We start from the raw sequence: 6,209 nt of genomic DNA, 5'->3' as shown, positions 1-6,209 counted from the left end.
ATTAACTCAGATATAATTTCAAGTCTCTTCAAAGAGAATTTTAAAATGTCCAGGAAACTGGATTGGTTTAAACACTCTTTAGTGCTGCTCTTTGGACAGTCTTGCCAAATGTTAATAGCTACTCCTTTTATCAGGTTCCACATATACAACACACAATCCTCTAGCGTTATTAGAGTATCATTCAAATTCAAGGGACTATGGAGACCAAAAAGTCAAATCAAATTACCCTAGGGATGTAAAAGTGAATCTAGGTATAGGATAGAAATTATCCATGGCACAGGTTACTTCATCATATTCTACTAAGAACTCCAAGTATCAAGTAAGGAGAATACCCAAGAATATTATTCCTCCAACCTAGGGAAAAAAAGTTTTAACCTAGGTGCTCCACATCAGTGTTCAGAGTTGCTCCTTCCATGTTTGCCTTCTCTTAAGGTTAATACAGACAACCCTGGGGATAGAAATCATTACACCGTTTCTGGGATCTGCCGAGACCCAAATATGCCTGAGAAACATGTGCATGCCAAGAAGCCAGTTGCAATCCAGTGCAGGATGATGGGACTCATTAGAGCTGCAGACCTGCTGAACTCCGGTCATCTCCACTCATATTAAGAGACTGTTTCTTTTACCCTTTATGGCAACTGGATTTTTCCTCAGCTGTTGATGAGAAGAATCTCTGTCTTTATTGAGTAGATATTTCCCTCAAGTGTTGCTCTCCTTAATGGCAATTTTACCCTATTATGTGTATTTCCCAGGGAGCCAAAGAATGTTAATGAATGTCAAGCCCACATTTCTCTCAGTGGCTGGATTTCCAAATGTGGTTAGAGCAGTGGACTGCTGCAAGCGCACATGCTAATCAGGCTCCATCTGCACAGGAGGCTGCTTGCAGAAACAGACAATTATTTTGCTCCATGCAGGGCTGCTTGGGGAGGGGGAGCAGCTGCAGAGAAGTAAATTCCCAGGGCTTATGATGATTAGGGGCCCCCCAAAGTACACTTAAGTCTTTGAAATAAACACCAAAAAAAAGTTTCCAAAAAGCATGAAAAGAAAAGCTTACTCTTTGGGTCCCTTCACCATTTATTTCAAAGCATTTTCCATCAGAGGAAATATTTCTTTCCAACTGATTCAGGGACAAGGGCCCAGGCATGGGGAGCTATCCCACTGTGTACTCAGTAGTAGGTGGGTAGGCTTCCCTTTCAACTAAATGAAGAAGTTCTGGAACAGGAGGCCACAGACAATGCTGTGCCATTGACACTTGAGAGCAGAGAATATTAAATATCTCTCCTATTGAGTGATCATTTCTCTACTGTGGTGTGCACAAGAGGAGAAGTCATAAATGAATTACTGATCATCATAGGAATGTTGAATTTACAAACTACTAGACATATTCTCTGGTGGCCTCAGTTCCACAAATGGACAAATTTATGGCTCTTCAGGCACTGAGAAACTTGATCTCAACTAATCACTTGACATAATTATTTTGAAGTTGAGAAGATATTACATGACTGTGCTTCTCATGTTTCACTCCAAGCCTCAAAATATGTTTTGGGAGTGGGGCACATGCATGAAAACAAAAGCCTGGTTTTGATCATGAAGGCAATTTAATAACTGAAATAGCTGTATTACCTAAAGAGCTGCCCATTTCACCACATCAACAGACATCTTACCAACAACAATAGAGCCATTGTCACATTACCCCTTAACCCTCAGAAATTCTTAATATACTACTTTAGGTGTCTGAAGAGGAACAAGACCAGATCAAGTAGTAGAGCTTTAGCTTCAATTGGGACACTTCTAAAAGCCTGTTTTGGGCCACAAGTAGGAGAGTTCTTGGAAGGTTGAGGTCTTAGGCCATCTCTAGACATTGAGATGTCTCCTGGAAAAGCCAGAAGACAGAGCAGGACAGGGGCTGCCCTGGGTTCTGGAGCATCCCAGGTACCCTAGGTACTCCTGGAACAAGACAAAATCCCCAAAAAGCATGACCCATGCTTTTATTGCTGCTCCAGAAAGGAGTAGCAAACCCTGTCTGCTCCACCCTGAAATGCATCTCTGGAGAGGCCCAGAACCAGAATAATGACTCCCTAGTTAGGGCACAAAGGAAAAAAAAAACAGAGGAGACTTCTAAAACAGATGGTTACTTGGCACCACCAAACAGAGATTTGTTTCTGAAATCCACTCAGTGTCAGTGAAGGCTTACTAGCCAAGGAGCCTGCCAAGTCTTCTCCTGAATGACCATTTAGTAAACTGATGAAATTGGCAGTGTTAGATTATACCTCCTCTGGAAGAACAGGCCTCATAGCTGCTGACACAGAAAAGCAGATGAAAGGAGAAAAAATATGCCCACCAACCAAGGAGGAAAAAGCGAGACTAGAAAGATGGCAAATGCCTGTAATCCACCACCTGCCTCATGTGCCTTGAACAGGAATAAAAAGAAATAGAGGTCTGCATTTGCCCTCCACAAAACAAACAAAGACACATAGGGAAAGGAAGTCAATTAATACTCTTAAAATGTCCATACTACCCAAGTAATCTACAGATTCAATGTGACCTGTATCAAAATTACAGTGATATTTTTCACAGCACTAAAACAAAGAATTTGTATGGAATTACAAAAGACTCCAAATAGCGAAAACAATCTTGAGAAAGAAGAACAAAGGTAAAAGCATCACATCCCTGATTTCAAAATATGCTACAAAGCTATAGTAATCAAAACAGTATGGTGTGGTATGGTGTGGGCATAAAAACAGACACATAGGTCAATGGAACAGAAGAGAGCACCCAGAAATACATATAGGCTTATATGGTCATTAATATACAACAGAGGCCAGAATATACAATGAGGAAAGGACAGTCTTTTCAATACACGGTGTGGGGAAAACTGGCCAGCCACATGCAAAAGAATGAAAGTGGATCACTATCTTACATCATACACAAAGTTTAACTCAAAATGGATTAAAGACTTGAATATAACACCTGAAACCTTAAAACTTCTGGGTGAAAAAAATAGGCAGTAAGCCCCTTAGCATGAGTCTTGGCAATGATTTTTTGGATCTGACTCCAAAAGCAAGAGCAACAAAAACTGAAATAAGTGGAACCATATCAATCAAGAAAGCTTTGCAATGTGAGAAAATCCAACAACAAAAGGAAAAAGCAACCTACTAAATGGAAGAGGGTATTTGCAAATCATAGACCCAATAAGAGGTTAATATGCAAAGTATATAAAGAACTCTGGGATGCCTGAGTGGCTCAGCGGTTTGGCACCTGCCTTTGGCCCAGGGAGCGATCCTGGAGTCCCGGGATCAAGTCCCACATCGGGTCCCTTGCATGGAGCCTGCTTCTCCCTCTGCCTATATCTCTGCCTCTCTCTGTCTCTCATGAATAAATAAATAAAATATTTTTAAAAAGAGCTCATACAACTCATAGCAATAACCACAAAATATGATTAAAAACTGGGCAGAGGACAAGAATTGACATTTTTCCAAAGAAGATCTACAAATGGCTGACAGGCACATGAAAAGATACTCACCACTAATCATCAGGAAAATGCAAATCAAAATCACAGTGAGGTATCACTTCACACCTGGTAGAATGGCTATTATCAAAAGAATAAGAAATAACATATCTTGATGAGGATGTGGAGAAAAGGAATCCTTGTGCACTGTTGTAATATAAATGTAATGAAATGAAATATAAATTAGTGCAGCCACTATAGTAAACAGTATGGAGTGTCCTGAAAAAATTAAAAAATAGAATATGATCTAGAAATTCCATTTCTGGATATTTGCCTGAAGAAAATGAATACACTAATTTGAAAAAGATATGTGCACCCTTGTGTTCACTGCAGCATTATTTGCAATAGCCAAGATACGGAAACAACCTAAGTTATCATCAACAGATGAATGGATAAAGAAAATGTGGTGTGTGTGTGTGTGTGTGTGTGTGTGTGTGTGTGTGTGTAATGGAATACTATTCAGCCATAAAAAGGAATGAAAGTTTGCCATTAGCAACAACATGGGTAGACCTTGAGGGTATTATGCTAAATGAAATAAGCCAGACAGTGAAAGACAAATGCCTTATGATATCCTTCTATCTGGAATCTAAAAAACAAAACAAATGAACAAACAAAACAAAACTTATAGATACAGAGAACAGATTGTTGGTTGCTAGAGGGGTGGGAGGTTGTGGTGTGAGAATGGGTGAAGGAGGTCAAAAGTTACAAACTTCTAGTTATAAAATAAATAAGTCACGGAGATATATATCACAGAGCCTATAGCCAATAATAGTGTATTGCAATAGTTGAAAGTTGCTAACAGAGTATATATTGAAAGTTCTCATCACAAGAAAAAAATTTGTAACTGCTTAGAGTGACAGACGAGAACTAGACATTGTGGTGACCATTCCACAATGTATACAAATAGCAAATCATTATATTGTATACCTGAAATGAACATAATATTATATGTCAATTATACTTCAATTTTTTAAAAAGGCAAGTCAAGCAAGGAAATGGATCTCTAACATTGTTTGCATACCATTATTTCACTACTGATATATACCCAAAATAAATAAAAATAAAGCACATTTGGACTCAAACAAATATATATATATATACATATATATAGATATATATATATTTATATAATTTCCTAGTAAATGCTACAATCTCAAAGAGGAACATAGGAAGCAAGGGACTGTGTTTTATTTTTGCATTAATATACAACATTTTCTGTTTCATGAAAGTTAAGAGCTGTGGTGCTCTTTTATTGTTTAGGTTTTGTGTATGCACACGCATGTGTGTGTGTGTTACCTTTTTTCTTCCTATGCATTATGATTAGATGTAATGATTATGAGTAAAGTTAATTCTTAGAAAGGAACAGTCTTACCTTATACATATTAATAAGTGCTTTCTTTGAGAGGCAGTGACAGCCCTTGATACACTTTGACGAAAATGAAAGGGGAAAAAAACCGGCACCACTATTAAGAACACCCCTGAGGTGATAGAGAGCCACATCTTTGATACATCAGCTCTTGGTCTCAATGCACACACTTATTAACTCACCTGTGCACCAAGAATTAGAATGAGCTCCTTCTTTAGACACATATTCTTAACAGCGGTCCCAACAGACATCCTGGAACCAAAAGCAGGGCTTCCATGTGGGCTGTGGTGTAATTTTCTCACAGTCTCACAGTACAGTTTGTACCGACAGCATCTCTCAGCAGATTAGAGACAGGCAGCATGGAAGTGATCGTTAAAAAGCCCAGCAAGGCCAAAAGGGTGGAAAAAATACCTTGGTTCCAAGCGAAACGCTGTGCATTACTAAGAGAAGGGCATGAGGTTGTGCCTTCCAAATTATTGCCTCAAAGATACCAAACTATCTGAAATAGATACACAGGGATAAACGAGTGCCAACTCCAGATATCCACATTTATATGACTACTGTGTCTTTTCCTGAGAGAGACTTGGAGTGCTTTGCAAACACTGTCTCATTAATCCCCTCCAACTCCCTGAGAGGCAGTTGGGTGATGGCAAGTATTATTAGGCCAATGTTGTGAGAGAAGCAGGAGCACAAAGAAACCCAACTATGTGCTGAAAAGTTCTCAAGACTGAAACACCTCTGTGCTCAGGCCAAAAGCATCCACTGCAGCAGAATTATAATTTAGAAGAAATTGTAAAAAAGAAACAGGATGCAAATTAACCTATTTTTACCTTCCCTTTGCCATTTTTAATGAGCATATTAGTCCAGAAACTTGAAATCACAAGAAAGTGACACCCACAATGTTAAGAGTTGACTGCAGGAACACTGGGAGGAAGGAAGCAGCCTGGGACACACTGCCTCATCTGCTGCAACAGCATTAGGAGTCCTGGGGTTTCTACTGCAAGGGACCTGAAGATGGAGAGCTCAATCTCATTCACAACAATTGGCTGGCTCAAGGACACTCTGCTCTTTGTTTGCTTAACAGTCCTCATGTTTTCTAAAAAAAAAAAAAAAAGAATAGTAATAACGCTAGCTAACTTCACTGGTTAGCTATGGCTGCATAAAAGACCACCCAAACTTCAGTGCCTTTAGATGATGATCATTTGCTATCATCCATATATCTGCCCATTGGCTGAAATCCAACTGATCTGGGCTAGATTCTCTGAGCAGCTCTACTTCAGGTTGCAAAAGCTGGGGTGACTCACTTATTATGGGTGCAGGGCAGTTGTGCTCCTT

This window comes from Canis lupus, chromosome 12 (assembly GCF_011100685.1).
Source record: "Canis lupus familiaris isolate Mischka breed German Shepherd chromosome 12, alternate assembly UU_Cfam_GSD_1.0, whole genome shotgun sequence".
Classification (NCBI taxonomy): Eukaryota; Metazoa; Chordata; class Mammalia; order Carnivora; family Canidae; genus Canis; species Canis lupus.
Note: the sequence above shows the minus strand (reverse complement) of the source record.